We start from the raw sequence: 22,113 nt of genomic DNA on the forward strand, positions 1-22,113 counted from the left end.
TAGGTCTTCTGCCTATTCTTTGATTGGGTTTTTTGTTTTTTTGATATTGGGCTGCATGAGCTGTCTGTATATTTTGGAGATTAATCATTTGTCAATTGCTTTGTTTGCAAATATTTTCTCCCATTCTGAGGGTTGTCTTTTCATCTTGTTTATGTTTTCCTTTGCTGTGCAAAAGCTTTTAAGTTTCATTAGGTCCCATTTGTTTATTTTTGTTTTTATTCTCATTACTCTAGGAGGTGGGTCAAAAAATATCTTGCTGAGATTTATGTCAACGAGTGTTCTGCCTATGTTTTCCTCTAAGAGTTTTATAGTGTCTGGCCTTACATTTAGGTCTTTAACCCATTTTGAGTTTATTTTTGTGTATGGTGTTAGGGAGTGTTCTAATTTCATTCTCTTACATGTAGCTGTCTAGTTTTCCCAGCATCACTTACTGAAGAGGCTATCTTTGCTCCATTGTATATTCTGGCCTCCTTTGTCATAGATTAGGTGACCATAGGTGTGTGGGTTGATCTCCAGGCTTTCTATCCTGTTCCATTTGTCTATATTTCTGTATTAGAGTGGCTTTGGAAAACAATGGTTTTGGACAACACCAATGCTGGCCAGGAAGTGGAGCAACAGGAACTCTTATTCATTGCTGATGGGAACATAAAATGCTACAACTACTTTGAAAGACAATTTGGTGGTTTCGTACAAAACTAAACATATTCTTACCATACCAAACAGTAATCTCACTCCACGGTATTTACCCAAAGGAGTTAAAAACTTACTGTATTTCCACACAAAATCCTGCACAAAGATGTTTATAACAGCTTTATTCAAAACTGCCAAAACTTGGAAGGAACCAAGATATCTTTCAATAGGTGAATGGATAAATAAACTGTTGTACATCCAGACAATGGACTATTAAAAAAAAAAAAAAGAGCTATCAAGCCATGAAGAGACATAGAGGAAATTTAAATGCATTTTACCAAGTGAAAGAAGTCAATCTGAAAAAGCAACATACTATATGAGTCTAACTATATGACATTCTTGAAAAGGCAGAACTATGGATTCAGTAAAAGGATCAGTGGTTGGAGGAGGGGGGAGGAGAAGGATGAATAGGTAGAGCACAGAAGATTTTTAGAGCAGTGAAAATATTCTGCATGATACTGTGATAGTGGATACACATCATTATACATTTGTCCAGACCCATAGAATGTACAACACCAAGGGTGAACCATAAAGTAATCTATGGACTTTGGGTAATAATGATGTGCCAGTGTAGGTCTATCAATAGTAACAAATGTACCATTCTGGTGGGGGATGTATAATGATAGTGGGGGAGCCTGTGCATGTATAGCAGCAAGGAGTATATGAGAAATCTCTATCTTCTCAATTTTTTTATGAACCTATAACTGCTGTAAAAAAAATTTTTTTTAAAGTCTTTTAAAAATCTTCCTAAATACCAAAAGAAATGCCAAAAAAAACCCCACAAACACCCCAACAATTATACCTACTACAAGTATGTGTGTCCATACATATGCTTCTATATACAGAAACATATGCACACAATAAATATAGCATAAAATAACATGATTGAACTGGGGCAAAGATACTGGTAGTTTAATTAAATGTAAATAGGATATCACACCTATGAAAAATTTCAGATTGTCTACCAAAACAAAGTACAACTCTAATCTGTGTTTATGGAAACATCCAAAAAAAGGAGATTCAGAAACATGATGATGCAGATCAGATGATGGCAAACAAAAATGTAAATAAATAAATAAAAGGAATCACAATCTTGATTTCAAACAAGGCATAATTTAGCCCCCAAAATATAAAATGAAACCAAGAAAAGTATGCTTTATAATGCTAAGGACCAAAATGCATAATGAAAAATGTTATTAATATCTATACATAAAATAGCATGGCAGCTACTTTATAGAGCAGAAACAGGAGGAGATGAATAAAGAAAGAGACACAAACAAATAAACTAACATACCCCTCTTAAATCTAGTAAAATCAAGTGGGAAAAATTAGAAAAGTTATCATGGTTCTAAATCACACAGTAAAGTAGAACATATAGAAAAATCCATATTAAACTGTGCCACAGTAAAAGAGAACATGCTCTTTGCTCAGATGGACATGGAACCTTTTGTGAAAATTGCCTGTACCTAAGTCTACAACAAAGCCTATTTAAAATTTTTAAAGATAGATATAGTATCATGATCATTTGAAAACATATTCACAAGTTCTTTCATATTCCTAAAATTCAGAGATGGAGTCTATATTCCCTACCCTTGAAACAGGGCAGGCCTTTGTGATTGCATTTGAAATTGTTAGGCCTTTAGAAACAGCTTTTGTGTCTGGGTGATAAGGCATTATCATGTCCTGATAAAATGGTGGGACAGATTGTTTTAGCACTCAGCATCACTTCTGCGCCTTTTATACTCTCCTCTGGTGTCATAGGGCTGGAAGCTTGGGAGCTACATTTCGCATGGTGCCTTCCCATCAGAGTTTCGTACAGCTAACAAATGAGAGGCAATGGTGACACTCAATAGGTGTATTCTTGCTGCAGAAATGCTGTGGTAGACTAGTAGCGGTGGCTTGCTGAAGCTACCTGAGAATGCACACACGTCTCTCACCCTTCAGTGTGGGGACTCTGAGGTGGCTGTAGCTTCAGTATTAGCTTCCTGCACTTCCCTGTAATCTCGTAAGTCCCACTATTGAATTCTTTTCTACTTGAAATATTTAAAGTAGTTTTGTTTTTATGACTAAACCCTGGCAAATACACCTGAGGGCAATCATGGGGTTTCCTTACCTGGCATATCAAGCTTGAATAGCCCATTCTTCCTGAGCCAGAAAGAGCTAATTCAGTGTGTGGGAACCCAAGACTGCTGGGATACCCTTCTCTATTTTACACCGGCACTAAGTGGGGAGATAAAGAAAATACTGCTGTCCTAAACTCTCCCCTGTCTTGAGGTTCTGGGACTAAAGGGAGGTAAATATTCTCAATAAACTCTATAGTGATTGAATGTCAGGTTATTACAAACAGAAGCAAAGCCATGAGTTTATAGAGAGAGGAAAATTGTGCCTTGAGTCTCCCCTAGAGAGATATATCAAAATCATTATTCAAGCATTTTTGTGTCCCCTAGCCAAACACTGTCTAGGAGTGTCCCAGACTCCACTTAAAACCCTAACAAGAGGATTTTAATATCAGTAATTTAATTCTGACAGAACTGACGTCATTGTTTTGCTGTCATAATAAAAGAACGGTAGTTTTCACAGTGTTTGGAATAAAAGAGGAAGAATGTATCCGTGTGTTTCTAAGTTCTGTCCAAGAGAGAGCATGCCTGTGACAATTAGAACTGATTTTCTACATAAAAATATGCTTAGACAGAAGGATGATTCATTGTAATGATAATATAAATTTAAGGGGGGAAAAGTACTTCCTTTACTCTATTTTTTCTGTGTACCTAAACAGCTTACAATTTGAATATCTAAGAGGACCGTCTACCAGAACAGAGGGTCCTAACTCTTCAGACAGATAAATCAATAGGTAACCTAAGGTGGAGGCCCGGAAGAAAACAGAGAGAGGTTTTATTTTAATATGTGCCTGGGATTTATTTTAATCATGTATGGTAAGACAAGCAGACACAGAAATGACTGTTGTGAAGGATGAAGTTTTATACTCACAGATCCCTAGAAACAGGAGATGTGGCACACAATTCAGGGGGGCCACATGGGGAAGCACCAGGGTCAATCTGGGATCCAAGGACATGAGAGGAAAGCAGGTGCAAGAATCTTTGTTGTGGTTTTTGTGGGAAGGAATAGACAAAGCAGGGGAAGCCAGGATAAGCAGGTTTAAGATTGCCTGCTTTGAATAATTTCAGCAGGCTCTGGGGTGTAGCGGCTGTCCCAAGTTGTCTGGTGCCTTACCCCGGGGTGATTAAGGCAGGGGAACATTGGCCTGAAGTGTAAGAGTCTAACAAAGGAGGGGTTGGGGTGGGGTGGGGGGAAGCCTCTGGATTGGTTGTTTGCATACAAAAGGTGTACTCCCAGGCAAGGTGTTTGCTAGCTCTAGGAACTAGGTAACCTGGGAGCGGTAATCTCTTCAAAGTCAGTGAGGTCCCAGATGCCAGAGCATCAAGAATACAGAAAATAAGAAAATTAAGTTAATAAAGGTTTACAGTGAGATTCTTTTCTATTAGTCCCCAACTGTACACCCCAGCATGAGTTCCAAAATTTCTACATAGATCTGGCATAGACCAGGGGTGACAACCTAGGTAGAGACAGTAACTAGGATTCTCCATTCATATAGATAATCAAATGGCTCAAACAAGGATTTATTAAGAGGCTATAAAGCTACTTCACAGAACTGAGGCACAGAATAAGAGCTTATTCATGGGAATAAGAGCTGGAATCTAGGAACCACTGAAGATGCAAGAAGTTTCTCTTACACTCTAGCTCTTTCTCTCTCTCTCTCTTTCTCCAGAACCGCATATAGTCCTGTATCCCATTCATCTTCCCTGATCATTGGCTACTCTGCCCAATCTCTGATTGATTAATTTAGGATTATGATCATGGCTGAAAATGCCTGCCCTAGGCCCAATTCTATAGAACCATTTAATTCATAGGCCCCGCACCCATTTGATTATAGACTCTGTGACTCAGAAAATATGTTTGGTTACAGGCTAGCCAGCAGATTGGCATCCACTGGGATAGGTGTCAATCCCTAGTTCAGTCTATCATGGGGAAACGTGATGGCATGTACAAACATGACCAGAGAGACTCGTCTCTTCAGCAAGGGGTGAGTGTGGAGCACAGTGCCCAGAGAAGTGGAGAGGGGGGAATAGGCACCCTGAAACTGCCAACCACAATCGTATGTCCTACTGCCATGAGAGTTTTTCAATCATCTCCATTTTCTAAGTGCGTTCATTTTTTTTTAAGTGAATTAATTTTTCTTGACATTTAAGAAATTGCTAAAACTCTGACAGGACTTCTGGCTATTTATTCAGGGAGAAAGATGGTAGCAATGAATACTGCTCATTGAATATTTCCAGCATTCTGCCTTCCAGGCACGTGTTATAACAGCTCTTTCTGGCTCCCATTGGTTGGCTGAGGGCATGTAACCATTCTGGCCTGAAAGTACAGACAATGCATGCCACTTTCTGGCTGAACATTAATTTCTTGCTTTGATATCCTCTGAGCTCTCTTTTGTCCCTTTTATGACAGCATGTTCCTGACGGTGGCTAGTCTATCAGTCTGGGTGTCAAAGAAAGGACAACACATAATAGAAATGGGCTGTCACAAGAGCAAGAACGAAATTCACTCCAACGCTTTAAAATAGAGCGAACTGGGATTCCCTGGGGGTCCAGTGGGTAGGACTCTGTGCTTCCACTGCAGGGGGCACAGGTTCTAAGTCAGGGAACTAAGATCCCGCAAGCCTTGCAGCATGGCCAAATAAATAAATAAAATAGAGCTAACTACCCAAGTGAATTTTACTGCTGTTGGTGATGACTCCACAGCACGTGGATGTATTCTAGCAGAAAAGCAGGTTGCTGTTGAGGACATGTATGTATCTGAGTAGGATTAGACTTGATGACTGCTGAGGTCTCTTTCAGGTTTAAAAATGTACTTCATCTTACTTGGCAATGAAGCTCATAGAGAAAACTGAGCTCTCTCCCCAGACTTCTTAGCTCTTACTTAGACATAGGATCTTCTGAAACCTACAGGCAGACCTCCAGTTAAGAAGGCCTGAGTTTTATGGTTTTGTTATTCTAGTTAATTGATGCCTAAAAGCTAAGCAGTATGTCCTGGGACACAAGAGGCAGAGGCTTGAACCTTTGCGAGAAGCACCAGGGAGAAGGAACGGAGGGGAAGGTCATCCTTAAGGCTAAAGCTGTTTATTCTCCCTCCTAAAGGAACACAGGATGAGAAGAGCAATTCCCTAGAATTAAGAAGCCTAGGGCTCTAGTCTGGGCTTCGGTACTAACAAATAGTTTAACCCTGGGCAAGTATCTTCCACTCTGCTCTGCACTTCAGCCATGAAGCGGGGCAGTTTGACCAGATGATCCTCAAGGTCCCTTGAATAGTCCGAGTATGAGGACAGGACAGGGCTTAAAGGCATGTGTTCGGAGCAGAGGAAGGTCAAAGCTGCACATGTGGGTTCCATTTTCAATGATTTATTTGTTTAATTTGAATGAGAAATATCGTCATGTGCTTAAATATTTAAACAGTACAATGGATTGCATAATAAATAATAAAAACATTATTCCTCCTACTCTGCCTTCCCCATACCCTGGATTCCTTTCCAGAGGCCACTAGAGATATGCACACATTATGACACCTCCCCTTTTTTTAAACTGCGAATGGTAGCAAGATATAGGCATTAATGTGCTCCTTGTTTAAACAAAGAGTGTCTTGGAATAAATTCCACATCAGTACACATGCATCTTCTTCATTCTCTTTAAAGGCCACATAGTATTCCATTACACAGATATAAACAAGTAATAAAACTATTCCCCTATTAATAGATATTTGTATTTATTTAAAAAGTAATCTTCTGTAACTAAAATCAATGCTTTGTACTGATGAGCTTCGTGGAGGCAACAAAATACTTGGTTTTCTAGGGATTCTTAGACTCTTCATAGAAGAAGTAAAAAGAAGAAACATCATGCTTTTGTCTGAGAGAATAGACTAAGTTCTCATTTAGAAAACTATTTAATCTATGTGCCTCAGACAATTAGATCTTTCTTGCTTTACTTTAGCAATAAAACCCAACAATCTTTCGTTTTCTTTTTGTAAGATAAAATTTATCACAAGTCTTTAAGGGTCATAAGATGTTTCCAAAACTCTCTTTGGGAAGCTGCTTATTGTTCTGATTCCAGTCTGTCACTGGTGGGCTGTTGTCAGCAAAATTGTACTAACTTGTTTGACAGGAAACAAATAACAGACAGATTCTTCCAGAAATGTTAACCAGACTTTATAAAAGAATGTATATCCTCAGGATATCTCAGCCTGAAAGATGTTGGCTCATTTTATATGGAAAACAAGGATTTCATCATTTTCTTCCTTGGAACGACTACAACAAATAGTTTTGTTAATTCTAAACATTTGCCAACAAATAAACTAAGATTCAGAGCCTATCTAAATTTAAAGTGTGTTGGGCCAAAAAGCCAATGTGGTTAACAGCCCATGTGGGTCTTTTTTTTCTCTGATTACTTTGTTCATAACGTCTTGTAGCTTAAACAAACAACATACCACAGAGGCTAAAATTCCAAGAGATGGTGTCAATACAAAGAAATACACAGCATAGCTTATTCCCTTTGCTTAAGAGACTGTGGGAGGGAACAGAAGGCGGGGCATTGCATTATTTGTTCTAGATCTTTAACTTGAATAGTCCCAGACCTTACCAGCTTGTGTTTATAAGTGGGATCAAATTTACATAATGACTTACATTTCATTGGCTCTAGCCCTTCTTGCATAAGACATGTATTTCATGTAACATGTCCACCCCCAGTAAGACACCTGCCCCCAACTCAGAAAGATTTCCTTGAATTCTCAGAGAATGCCTCGCATATATTCAGATGTGCCCTTCTCTAGCCTGTTATCATTGATTATACTGCCTGAGAAGAACTGGTCCCACTGCCACAAAATAAACAGACCCTTCAGGAATCCAAGAAGCTCTCAGATATCCTGAGCATGCCTCATTCACACAGTATTTACTGCAAAACTCTTACTCAGCTCTGGGTTAGACTTGGTCATCTGAGCATCACACCATCTCCTCATAAACACTGACTTGGCAACCTTTACCTGGAGCTCTGTTTTCCATAACTCAGATGACCCAAAGACCAACCAGGGTATCCAATACAGACAGATACTAAGCTGTCTTCACCCCACCACCACCTTGTTGGAACTGCTCTATCTACTAATCACACATGAAATCTTTTCCTCCAGCCAAATGCCTCCTTGGTGACAGCAGTTCATCAAACCTATTCAAAGTAGTCTGAATCCTAGTTTAGAATAGGCTGATATCACCCCCACTCCACCTCTACCACACACACACTTCTCTAACCCACCCCTCAAAATCTTTTCAACCACCATTTTATATATCAGATTACTTTATTTCACGCTTATAATTACCTTGATCCTATAAAGCATTTTACCATGTTTCTGCAATAAATTGAGGAATTTTTCTAAATGTCCAAAGTTATCTATACAACCAAAATAATTATCTTCTAGAATTTCCAGGTTTTTAAAAGATTCATATGTCAATTATTCTCCCAGTAGTTGTTTTCTAGCACACCAATCCATTTATAGTGTTTGTTCATGGTTTTCCAGTAGTCTTGTACTCCAGATTCTTATAGCATTTTTATTCTAAACTCTCAGTGATCAAATCTTTTATTTGGTGGATTCTCAATGTGCACGTGATGCCACAGTCTGAAGGAACATTGATGTGGGATTGTCAGTCATCATTGACTAAAAACATTCTGCCTTCAGATACATGTTTACAGTTTCACAGATAGTGGCAAATACTTTGATTAGTAGTTTTATTTTGTTTTTCCTTCTTTGCATCATTCTTCTAGTCTGCCTAGAAGGCTCCTTCTATCTTGTGACTGCGATTAGCCTGAAGAACCTAGAAGTTGAATTGTTTAAATGACTTGAATTATTCCCCTCAGTGCAATGGAAACTATTTTTTTCCATTGGGTTGGGTTCCTGTAACTGAAGCCTTAAGGCCTTTCTCTTACCTCGTATCATTTAAATGAAACTGGGCCAACACGGACTTCAGCATTACATTCCTAAAATTCAGGAGGTAAGAAACATGTGACCATATATAAAGACTGTACATGAAAAATAGAACCTGTCCACTGGAATTCTCCAAAACTCCTCCTAACATTAGACTCATTCTGTCTCAAGAATGACATGACATGGGTCATGGGTCAGAAGGACAGTCCACAAGAGATGACACATCTTCTGGGTTCTGCCAGAGCATGCCAAACATTTTCACTGGCAAGCTCTAGGATTTCATGACCTGCCCAGGCCATCTTCTGCATCAAGTGGCAGGAAAAATATTTATTCATGTGGCCTATTTCCAAGGTAATGTGACAGCAATTATTAAACCCCAGTAGTATAGAAAGAGTATGTGGTTGGCAGCCTCTTGAGTGGGCATTACCTACATTTGTGGCCTTTCATTCTATTTTTTTTCCTGTCAAGGCTGGGTAATTCCTATAGAAGCCATCCTGAAGCAAGATTATAAAATCATTGAAGCCTCTCTCTCTCTCTCTCTCTTACTCTCTCTCTCTGTCTTTGGTACCTTCTTTTAATCTATTAAAATTGAGTGAAAGGAAATCATGGAATATAGCTCATGGAAATCTCTAATTTAGGAAGGAAGGAAGGAAAGCAAGAAAGCAAGCAAGCAAGCAAGCAAGCAAGAAAGGAAAGAAAGAAAGAAAGAAAAGAAAAGGAAGAAAGAGAGCGAAAAGGAAGAAAGAAAGAGAGAGAGAGGGAGGGAGGAGGAAGGAAGGAAAGGAAAAAGGTGGAGAAAGAAAAGCTATACGCCAGCTGGTAAATAGGTCTCTAAAATGCAAATAATATACTGAAGAGGAATTAATTTTAAACTTGGGGGAAATGTTTAAACTTAGTAATAAAGAGATCAGTTTAGCAAGTAAAGATCTCAAACTAGGGAATTGTCACTATTTTCACACAGGGAAACTAAGCAATCCATTCAACCTTCTTGGATTAGAATTCCTTCAGAAACAGGATAAATCTAGGCTTTAGATGAATTCTTTCCAGAGAGATCTGAGTCTGTCCAGAAAGAGATTAATGAAACACTTAAAGCCAGCTAGCTAATGCTTCTTTATCTTACATGTTAAGGAACCTGAGTCACTCCCAAGAACTTAAGACCCTCTCTTCATCCTCCCTCTCCCCTCATCCCACCATTTTATTGGTCTCATTCATTTACACATTAAACAAATATGTGTTTTCTCCCCAAATCCTTGCTCTTCCCCTCTCTCTAAAAGCATTTCCAAGTGCCATTTGTGTAAGATGACCATAGAATTTATTGTCCAAACTGGGATATTTTAGCCAGGACAAATGGCAAACCATATGGGATCCTAGGGCATTAAGTGTAAACCATGACTAGTCCATGAAAATGCTAGATATTTTGAGAGACAGAGAGAGACCACATTCATATAACTTTTAGTACAGTATATTGTCATAATTGTTTTATTTTATTATTAGTTATTGTTGTTAATCTCTTACTGTGCCTAATTTATAAATTAAACTTCATCACAGGTATGTATGTATAAGGAAAAACATAGTATATACAGGGTTCCGTACTATCAGCAGTTTCAGGCATTCACTGGGGGTCTTGGAACATATGCTCTGTGGATAAGGAGAGACTACTGTAGTTTTAAAGTACCTGTGATAGTGATTTGTTATAATTGACAACATAATAGTGTTTTAACATGATGTGGAAAATTCTTAGTTCAATTTTTTAATTATCAAGAGAAAACTTTATAGTTCATGCAACATGATACAAGCATGGTTTTATATAGAGAGATAAACAGAGCAGCAAAATATATTAGGTAAAACAGAAGAAACATAATGAAAACAAAACAAAAAAATCACATCTCTCTGTCATTGACTTTTTAGAAAACCCTGAAATAAAATAAAGTAAAATGGCCAAGGATAATTTCCAAAATAAAATAGTTAATGCAAATTTCATGTAAATATAAGACTATACACTAGAAAATGTAGCTTCCTTCCTCCCATCTTAATCCGATTTACCAAAGCTGATCCTACCTTTGTAGGAAAGCATCAGAGTCACAAAAGCAGAAAAACAGTGGACCCTCTGACCCATAGTGCAGTGTCCTCTGACAGAAGTGCCACATGACCTTGCAGTGCCTCCTGCAGTGTTGTGAAGTGTAGACATGGAGATGGGGAAAGAGTTGGTTGGATTGATACAGGGCAAGAATCCACAGAGAAGGTGCATTATAGAAACAAGTTTCATCTCTCTCTAAATCAAACTTACTTCACCCATGATTTATCATTATTACTTTCCCCGCCCCCCAAAATAATCTTTGAAAAGAGCTCCAAGAGAATGTTAGAATTGTAAAAGAACAAGATAACAAAGAATATTGGAGAGGAGAATAATTGTGGGATGGAGATATCAAAATATTCCAAACAATTGAAAGAGATAAACAGTGCCCTTATTGCTAATTGACTTAGCAGAGTGGAAATTCTAAAATCTTTGTGCCTGCAGAGGAGAATGCTCATGAGTTGTGAGTCAGTTCTCACTTACAGCATCCCAGGAGAGAACAGGATTATGTTCCAAGGGACAGTGTGCAAAACAAAGAAAACAGGGGCCCTGGTCAAGTCTTAATAAGGAGAAGTTGGACCCACAGATTTCCTGTCTCAGGTAATATATTCTAATGACTGCATCTCACACACCCCATGTGGTAGACATAGATATATGCTACCCAGATCCTCCTTCAAAGAAGCACTTTTTACCCCTACTATTGGGAGGACTTAGTGGACAGCTTCAAGCTCTCAGCAACTTAAGGGTTAGCCTCAGCTACAGAGAGAGGTCTCAAACAAGGCACGTCTCTCCCAGAAAAGACCACATTCAATGATAAACGTGAGGGTATAAATTTCAGGTGAGTTGCAAGTGCATCAGAGGTACTCGCCCCAAGATACCTTGCAGGGATGAGGAACCATATTGAAACTGCACATATACCCTAAAGCATGACTAGTACATGATTCTATGTCATGAATTTAAAAATTATGGATTCTAGTACTACAGGCTACAAATAGGAGTGTCTCTCTTTCCATCACACCCAGTGATCCACTTGGATAATGTGTGTGTTTGTTCCCTACAACTCTGGGCTTTGTGGGTTTGGAGCCTGTGATTCCTACAGGTGAGTGTGCACACAAGAGGACACAGCAAAAGTCCCAATAAACTTCAAGTTCAGCTCCATTGGGTCACTTGACATGACAAGAGAGCAACAAGAAAAGAGAGAAGTCACCAAACTGGCAGGAACAATTCCATCTGATAAGATAAACATGCTTTTGCATAGTAGAGACAGGAAATTTTGTGGCTGATCTCCATGAGATCTAGTGGCACACCTCCTCTTGCCTAATTTGGATAATAAGGGGACAGATTAAACCACACAGCTATGAGAAAGACATTGTGACTGAGCTCAGACACCCCAGGGGTAGGTAAACCACTTGGACCAGCCCAGGTGCTCACCAGAGTAGAGGCAAATCTAGAATGGTTGGTGGAGGAGGAGAATGATTAACCTTGGTTTCATCCTTGAGACCAACCTGCTCCAGGAATGGACTATGCTTTCCCAAGGAACGAGTGTAATCAGTCAACAGACCTCAGCTGAGTCCCATTATGAGGCTAGCCCTTGGCTATGGGATCGTCCAAGCTCAGTAACTCTTGTACAAGCAGCCCATATTAAATAACTGACTAACAGAGTTATGAAGTACCATGCCATTTACCTTCTCGGTAAAGAACTTCTTTAACATTTCATCCAAAAGAGTTCCCATAATTATTGTTTATCTTACAAGTCTTTATTTCCCCTTCACTTTTGAAGGATAATTTCACAAGGGACAGAATTCTAGGTTCGTGTACTTTTTTTCTCAACACTTTAAATATTTCATTCCACTCTCTTCTTGTTTGCATGGCTTCTGAAGAGAAGTCTGATGTAATTCTTATCTTTGCTCCACTATAGAGAAGGTGAGGTTTTTTTCCTCTAGTTTCTTTCAGGACTTTTTTCTTTATTTGATTTCTTGTATTTTGAAAATTACATACCTAGCTGTTGTTTTTCTGTGGAATTTATCCTGCTGGATGTTCTTTGAACTTCCTGCATCAGTGGTTTAGTGTCTGACATTAATTTAGGGAAATTCTGCTATTATTTTTTCAAATATTTCTTCTGTACCTTTCTCTCTTTCTTCTCCTTCTAGTATTCCCATTACACTTATGTTACACTTTTTTGAAGTTGTCCTGTAGGCCTTGGATATTCTGTTTGGGTTTTTATTTTTCTTTTTTTTTCAGTCTTTGTTCTGTTTGTTTTTCAGTTTTGGAGGTTTCTATTGAGATATCTTCAAACTCAGAAATTCTTTTCTCAGCCATGTCCTGTCTACTAATAAGCCCATCAAAGGCATTCTTTATTTCTGTTACAGTATTTTTTTTATCTCTAGCCTTTGTTTTTTTCTTAGAATTTTCTCTCTGTTTACATTGCCCTCATCTGTCCTTGAATACTATCTACTTTATCCATTAGAACTCTTAGCATAGTAATCATAGTTGTTTTAAATTTCTGGTCTGATAATTTCAACATCCCTGCCATATTTGACTATGATTCTAATGCTTACTCTTTGTCTTTAAGTTGTGTTTTTCACCTTTTAGTATGTCTTGTAATTTTATCTTGGTAGCTAGACATAATGTGCTGGATAAAAGAAACTGCTGTAAGTAGGCCTTTAGTAATGTGGTGATAAGGTGAAGGAAAGCATTCTGTAGACCTATAATTATGTCTCAGTCTTTTAAGGAACCTGTACCTCTGGACTGTGAACTTCACATTTGTTTATCAGTTTCTCCTGAGCTCTTAGGTGGGACAGGACAGCTATAGTAGGCTGGAGTTTGGTATTTCCTTTCCTGTGCATGGAAGGCTAGAGCCAGCTGAAGTTGCATACTTCACTTCCCCTAGGTCAATTAGGCTCTGGTAAAACCCCAGCAGATTAGGCTCTGGTTAATTAGCTTCTCTTGGGGACAGACCTTGTTAAGAAACACAGAATGCTCCAGTGTATTTTAAAATGGTTTCTTTTTCCCTCCCCCTGTCAGAAGCAAAGGGGGATTTTTTTCCCAGTATTTACTATGAGAACCCACTTGAGCTCATGGAGGAAAACTCACAAAAGGGTGAGTGGCTTCTGATGACTGAGTTCCCTTGGAATTTTTATCTCTCAGTTTTTTCCACAATGAGCCTCAAACAATTTGTCATTTACAGTTCAGGTTTTTTTTTTTTTTACTCCAACACCATTTCCAAAGACATTTCAGCTCATGAGCTTCTGCTCCAGGAAATTGTAATTCTCTATATTTGCCTGTCAGTCCCTCCAATTTGGAAGGCAGTGGTTTGCCCTATGACCTCACTTCTTTCTCATATCTAAGAGTTGTTGATTTTTCAGGTTGCTTAGGTTTTAACTTGTCATTAGAATGGAGTGGCAACTTCCAAGCTTCTTATATACAGGACTGGGCACTGCCTCAGTTCACTATTTTAATTTAATTTAAGTAATGCTTTAAGAATTTTTTGCCTCAGCAGCATAAGGTTTACCTAATTTAAAATTAATAACAGTTTTGTAATAAAAACTCAAGAAAGGTTGTCTTCTTTAACATTAATTTTGTTAGAATTTAAATTATATGAGTTTTGATTACAAAAACATTCAGTGAACTTGCTGAAATAAAGACAAGTAAATTTCATGGAATAAATAGCATTTAATTTTTATATTTGTCTTTATTTTATCATTAGTAAAATTTCTGAATCTTCAACAGAACACTCAGACATGTAACCATAATAGTTATGGTCATCTTTTTCTAATTTAATTTAATTTTTTGTTTTTTTTTAATTGAAGTATAGTTGATTTATAATGTTGTGTTAGTTTCAGGTGTACAGCAAAGTGATTCAGTCATATATTTTATATATATATATATATATATATATATATATATATATATATATATCTTTTCAGATTCTTTTCCCTTATAGGCTATTACAAAACATTTACTATAGTTCCCTGTGCTATACAGTAGGTATGTCAATCCCAAACTCCTAATCTGTCCTCCCTCTCCCCTCTGGTAACCATAAGTTTGTCCTCTATGTCTGTGGGTCTATCTCTGTTCTGTATACAAGTTCATCTGCATAACTTTTTTTTTTTAGATTCCACATATAAGTGATGTGATATAATATTTGTTTTTCTCTGTCTGGCTTACTTCACTCAGTATGATAATCTCTAGGTCCATCCTTGTTGCTGCAAATGGCATTATTTCGTTCCTTTTGATGGCTGAGTAATATTCCATTGTATAAGTATACCACATCTTCTTTATCCATGCATCTGTTCATGGACATTTTAGTTGCTTCCATGTCTTGGCTAATGTAATAGTGCTGCAGTGAACATTGGGGTACAAAAGAATAAAAGTGAGCAGGCCCCAAAAAATGAGAAATGAAAGAGAAGTTACAACCAACACCACAGAAATACAAAGGATCATAAGATATTACTATAATTATATGACAAAAAATTAAACAACCTAGAATAAATGGATAAATTCCTAGAAACATACCATCTCTCAAAAATGAATCAGGAAGAAATAGAAAATATGGACAGACCAATTACCAATAATGAAATTGAATCTGTATTTTTAAAATTCCCAGTAAACAGAAGTCCATGACCAGATGGCTTCAAAAGTATTCTACCAAACATTTAACAAAGAGTTAACACCAATTCTTGTCAAACTGTTCCAAAAAATTGAAGAGGATGAAATGCTTCCAAACTCATTCTACAAGACCAGCATCACCCTGATTACAAAATGAGACGAAGACACCACAAAAAATAAAATAAAATTACAGACCAATATCACTGATGAACATAGATGCAAAAATACTCAACAAAATATCAGCAAATTTTATTCAATAATACATTAAAAGGATCATATACATGATCAAGTGGGATTTATCCCAGGGATGCAAGGATGATTCAATATCCATAAATCAACCAACATTATATATCACATTAACAAACTGAAAAACAAAAAACCTATGATTATCTCAATAGATGCAGAAAAAGCTTTTCACAGAAATCAACATCTGTGTATGATAAGAGCTCTCAACAAAGTGGGATAAAGAGATAAAGAGAATTTATCTCAACATAGTAAAGGCCATATATGACAAACTGATAACCAACATCACACTCAACAGTGAAATACTGAAAACATATCTTTTAAGATCAGGAACAAGACAAGGATGCCCATTCTTGCCCTTTTATTCAACATAGCATTGGAAGTCCTAGCCACAGCAATCAGATAAGAAAAAGAAGTAAAAGAAATGCACATCAGAAAGGAAGAAGAGGTAAAACTCTCACTTTGCATATGACATGATACTCTATATAGAAAATCCCAAAGATGCCACCAAAAACCTATTAGAACTAATACATGAATTCAGTAAAGTTGCAGGATACAAAGTTAATATGCAGAAATCTGTTATGTTTCTATGCACTAATAATAAACTATCAGAAAGAGAAATTAAGATAACCATTCTATTTACAATTGCATCAAAAAGAATAAAATACCTAGGAATAAATCTAACCCAGGAGGTAAAAGAGTTGTACTCTGAAAATGATAAGACATTGATGAAATAAATTGAAGATGATACAAACAAATGGAAAGATATACCATGCTCAAGGATTGGAAGAATTAATATTGTTGAAATGAATATTATCCCCAAGGAGTGTGCAATCCCTATCAAAATACCCATGGCATTTTTCATAGAACTAGAACAAATAATTCTAAAATTTGTATGTAACACAAAAGTCCCTGAATAGCCAAAGCAATCTTTAGACATAAAAACAAAGCTGGAAGTATCATGCTCCCTGATTTCAAACTATACTACAAAATTCCAGTAATCAAAACAGGACGCTACTGGCACAAAAACAGACACACAGATCAATGGAACAGAATAGAGAGCCCAGAAGTGAATCTATACTTACCCGATCAGTTAATTTACCACAAATGTGGCAAGAATATACAACGGGGAAAAGACAGCCTCTTCAATAAATGGTGTTGGGAAAACTGGACAGTTACATGCAAAAGAATGAAACTGGACTGCTTTCTCACCCCATATACAAAAATAAACTCAAAATAGATTAAAGACATAAATGTAAGACCTGAAACCATAAAACTCCTAGAAGAAAACATAGTCAGTAGGCTCTTTAACATTGGTCTTAGCAATATATTTTTGGATATGTCCCCTCAGGCAAGAGAAACAAAAGCAAAAATAAACAAATGGGACTATATACATCTAAAAAGTTTTCTCACAGCAAAAGAAACTATCAACAAAATGAATAGGTAGCCTACTGAATGGGAGAAGATATTTTCAAATGATATATCTCATAAGGGGTTAGTATTCAAAATATACCAAGAACTCATGCAACTCAATGGCAATGAAAAGCAAACCAATTAGAAAATGGGCAGAAGGCCTGAATAAAAATTTTTCCAAAGAAGACATACAGATGGCCAACAGACACATGGAAAATGCTCAACATGATTAATCATCAAGGAAATGCAAGTCCAAGCCACAATAAGATAACATCTCACACCAGTCAGAATGGGTCTTATCAAAATGACAACAAATAACAAGAGTTGGCAAGGAAGTGGAGGAAAAGGAGCCCTCATGCACTGCTGGTGGGAATGTAAATTGGTACAGCCACTGTGGAAAACAGTATGAAGGTCCTTCAAAAAATTAAAAATAGGACTGTCATATTATCCAGCAATTTCACTTCCGGGTATTAACCTGAGAAAACAAAAACACTAATTTGAAAAGATCATCCACTTTAATGTTCACAGCAGAATTATTTACAATAGCCAAGAGATGAATGGATAAAAAAGATGTGGTTCAAATATACAGTGTAATATTACTCAGTCATAAAAAAATGAAATCTTGCCATTTACAATAACATGTATAGACCAAGAGAGTACTACACTAAGTGAAAAAAGTCAGACAGAGAAAGACAAATACCATATAATCTCACTTACATGTGGAATCTAAAAAACAAAACAAACAAAACAAAACAAAATGAAAACAGACTCATAGATACAGAGAACAAACAGGTGGTTATCAGAAAGGAGGGGAATGGGAGGTTGGGCAAAATAGATGAAAGGGATTAAGAGGTAGAAACCTCCAGTTATAAAATAAATAAGCCACGGAGATGTAATAGACAGCATAAGGAATATGATCAATAATATTGTAAGAACTCTGTATGGGGACAGATGGTTAATAGATTTATCATGGTGATCACTTTGTAATGTATGCAAATGTCAAATCACTGAGTAGTACACCTGAAACGTAATATCATAAGTCAACTATATTTCAATAAACATAAATAAATGTTTTAAGTATTAAAAAAATAAGATATCATTCAGTTCATCACAGGCTTATAATTATGTATAAAAGGTAGTTAACTTTTGTGTTTAAGGGAATAAAAGAGATGTTATCCGTTACACAACAAACACCCTGCAATCCAACAAACCATTCTTTATCTCTGGTTGCCAGTGTGGTGTGAGTTGGGATGACAGGGCCAAGTTAAACCTGGTAACACACAAGCAAAGTGGGCAATCCTGGGTCTGTGTTTCAGGGACCAGACTGAATCATGCAGGGCTATAGGCAAGTCCATTCCAAGGAGCAGAGCCAAGTATAAGCACAAAAGGAGCAACATTAGCCCTGAGATTTAAGGGATGAGTATGAAACAACAGGCAGCAGACCAGGCAAGAGGTCAGAAACCAAGAACAGGAACAAATCAGGAAATGCACTACCCCCAGAAAGGAAAAAATGATAGGATCAACTCTAGAGTCCATGGCTACAGTTGTATTTGGTGCTGGCCATATGAAGTCAGAGATATCAGATTAGCTGAGTTAATCACTCAGGGCATAGTCAGACAGTAGAAATGTAAAAATACAAACAAAAACAAAAAAACACACAAAACAAAATTTAAAAACCCTCCGATTTTTAAAAAATCAGGTTTCTTAATATATCTAGAAAAAGATTTAGTTGGCAGCCATATGGCCCATCCCCTTCTTCAACAATCATCCCCCGAGAAAAGGAACATTTTAAATAGTCATTGTGAAATCAAATGCTCTAAGAATTAACTTTGCCAAGTTGGACACTTTCCCTCACTGTAACCCAAGGATACATGTAGAAACCTCATATGCCCTTTTTCTTGTACAACAAAGCTCTTGGAATTTGCTCTTTTATATTGGCACATGTACAGTAATACTTCAAAATTCTCAGTTAAGGATTATCAAAGATACTCTAGAAATTTTCCTAACATGTCATCATTTTCAACTCCTTAATAGCAAATAGAAATGAAATCTAAATGTTTGACCACATAAAATTCAGGATTAAAAATGTCAAACTCACTACTCCTGAGATGTTAATGAAGAAATCAAAAGGAACATGATTTCATTTGACTTGAGGTAAAACTTTAAAGTTTGTATAAGTCCATGATTATTCATCTTTTTCTTACTATTAGTAGTGTCAAAATATAACACAAACAGTTAATGAAGTACTACAAGTCTTTTTCTCTCTTCCCTTTGTTGCTAAATTTTTTTCTTAATTTTATTTTTACAGTTAATTATGATAGTTTCTCAATTCGAAGATTTCCGGTATTTTACACTTCGGTTTTTCTTAAATCAGAGTCTCTCTTACAACACACATGTATATTTATTGCAAATATTCTTCTTCCTCAGAAACTGTTACTAATTTGAAAATGCTTCTTATTATTGAATTAAGAAACTACAGCATAAAAATTTGTAATAATCTTTTAAGAAAAGAAATTTAATAAGACATATCTAGATTAGCTAACAAATCCTAAATTTTGCTCCAGAGAATCTGTTGATGAGCAGATTTAGATAGATGTTTGGATAGGAGATTGAACACATACATTTATTTTCTCTGCCTCCCTGGATTCCATTAAAATCATGTCAAAGAGCTGTCTCAAAAGCATATCATCCAAGGACAAAGAGAAAAGGAAAAAAAAAAATGCCAGTAACAAAATTTCAGAAGTTATAAGAGAGATGGATAAGTGATAACTGACTTAGCAGTAGCAAAACTAAATCATAAAAGCTAAATCTTAAGTCAGGTAGGAAAAATTAGGAAATAAAATTCATACTGCAAGACCTTAAAACTACAGTTATTGAAGACATCAGGTTCTTCTAGAGGAAAAAGGTAGGGTTAAAAACTGGAGGATGGTTGAATTCTAAGTTAGATGCCAGGTTACCTCTCCCATTCCACATAACTAAACAACTGTCCTCTCCCCCTGGAGGCTAGAGGCTTATTCTCAGAAGACACAGTGCACACAGATGAAGATAAGAGTGTCAAGTAAAATGTCACTCAACCCTCTTCCCCACTTGATTCCTAGATGCTGATAGCTAGGCCTTTCCTCTCAGATAGGAAGTTGGTCAATCACTCTCTTAGAATCTGACCAGCTCTTCCCCCTCCCAAAAATAAGATTAAAATAATGACACAGAAATTTCCCCAGTGAAGTGACCCACCCAGAATATCAAGCGGTAAGCCTGCTATCAACCACTTCTCCCCGATTTTAGTGTCCCATTCTTAAATATGAGAAAACAACCAAAGATCAGAACAAACATCAAAGGAACAGACCAAAACAAACAGATAAAAGGCAACAGAGATTAGTTGAGTTAAAGAGGGGAAAAAAAACAAAAATAAGCAAACAAAAGTTGGTTACTAATATCCTAGTATAGATAAGAAGAGAAATTACATACATTTTAAAAAAGAAAAAAGAATAGGATGCCTGAAAAAAATGTCTTGGATATTAAAACTATGATATGTATAGGGAAGATGAAGTTTAGGAAGTATCCCAGGAATTAGAATAGAAAGATTAAGAGCTGGAAAATAAGATAAAATAAATAAGAAATGGGAAAAATTGACGATTAGCCTGGGAGGTCTGACATCTAAATAACAGGAGCTCCAGAAAAAGAAACAATAGAGGGAAAATATTACTGCTGATGCAATTCAAGAAAATTTCCAAGAATTGAATGATAAGAACTTTTTTTCAGATTGAAAGTACACACATAGTGCCCAATATAATGAGTAAAATGACCATCATAAACTTTCAGAATGCTGAAAGCAAATATAAAACCCTAAAAACTTGCAGAAAAAAATTTTAAAGTCACATATTCTTCCAGTTAGTATCATGCAACAAATTCTCCCAAAACTTGGTGACTTAAACAATTTTATTATGCGCTTTGATTTTGTAGGTCAGAAAATTGGACAGGGTACAATAGGAATCACTGTTTCTTCTCCACAACATCTGCAGCTTCACCTGGGAAGACTCACAGCTAGAGCTAATCCAATAGATGGATGGAATCATCTGAAGTCTCATTCACTCACATGTTTAGCATTTGATGCTGTCAGCTGGAACCTCAGCTGGAGCTGTTGACAGAAGCGGTCCCTGTCGCCTCTCCCTTTGCCCTGGGTTTCCTTAGAAAATGGTGTCTAGAGCACTCAAACTCTTTTATTTTACATTTTATTTTTAATTTAAAAAAATTTTATTGAGGTATAGTCATACAATATTATATAAGTTTCAGGTGTATAACATAGTGATTCACAATTTTTAAAGGTTGTATTCCATTTATGGTTATTATAAAATATTGGCTATATTCCCTGTGTTATACAACGTATCTTTGTAGCTTATTTATTTTATACATAGTAATTTGTACCTCTTACTCCCCTTCCCCTATCTTGCCTTTCCCCCCTAGGGTATTCAAACTCTTACAGTGCAACTCAGTGTTCCACAAACAACTGTCCCCACAAACAAGGTGGGAATACATTGCTTTTTCTGACCTAGCCTCAAAGTTCCCACAACATCACTTCTAACACATTGTATTAATTATAAGCAAATCACTAGCCACCCCAGTTCAAGGGAAAAGTACACACAACTCAATCAGAGGGTGAAAAGTTCATATTGTAGAAGAGCTTGTGAGATAAAAAAATATTTTGCAGCCATTTTTGGAAAATACAAGCTACCACACCACAACATAAGAAATTAGAATGAGTATTCTCACAGCAAGGGTGAAAGCTGGATGACAGTGGAATGATGCCATCAAAATATAAAGGAAAATAAATTTTAACCTGGAATTTTATTTGTAAGGAAACTATCAATAACGTGCAGATGAAATAATGACATTTTCAGACACACAACATCTCAAGCATTTGAGATCTCCCATGTACTTTTCCTCAAGAAGTTACTGAAGGATATATTTCAAAATGAAGTCTTATACCAAGAAAGAGGAAGATGTGGGCTCTAGAAACCAGAGGACTTCACGTGACACAGAGGCAAAGG

Source organism: Eubalaena glacialis, chromosome 6, assembly GCF_028564815.1.
Source record: "Eubalaena glacialis isolate mEubGla1 chromosome 6, mEubGla1.1.hap2.+ XY, whole genome shotgun sequence".
In the NCBI taxonomy this organism is placed as follows: domain Eukaryota; kingdom Metazoa; phylum Chordata; class Mammalia; order Artiodactyla; family Balaenidae; genus Eubalaena; species Eubalaena glacialis.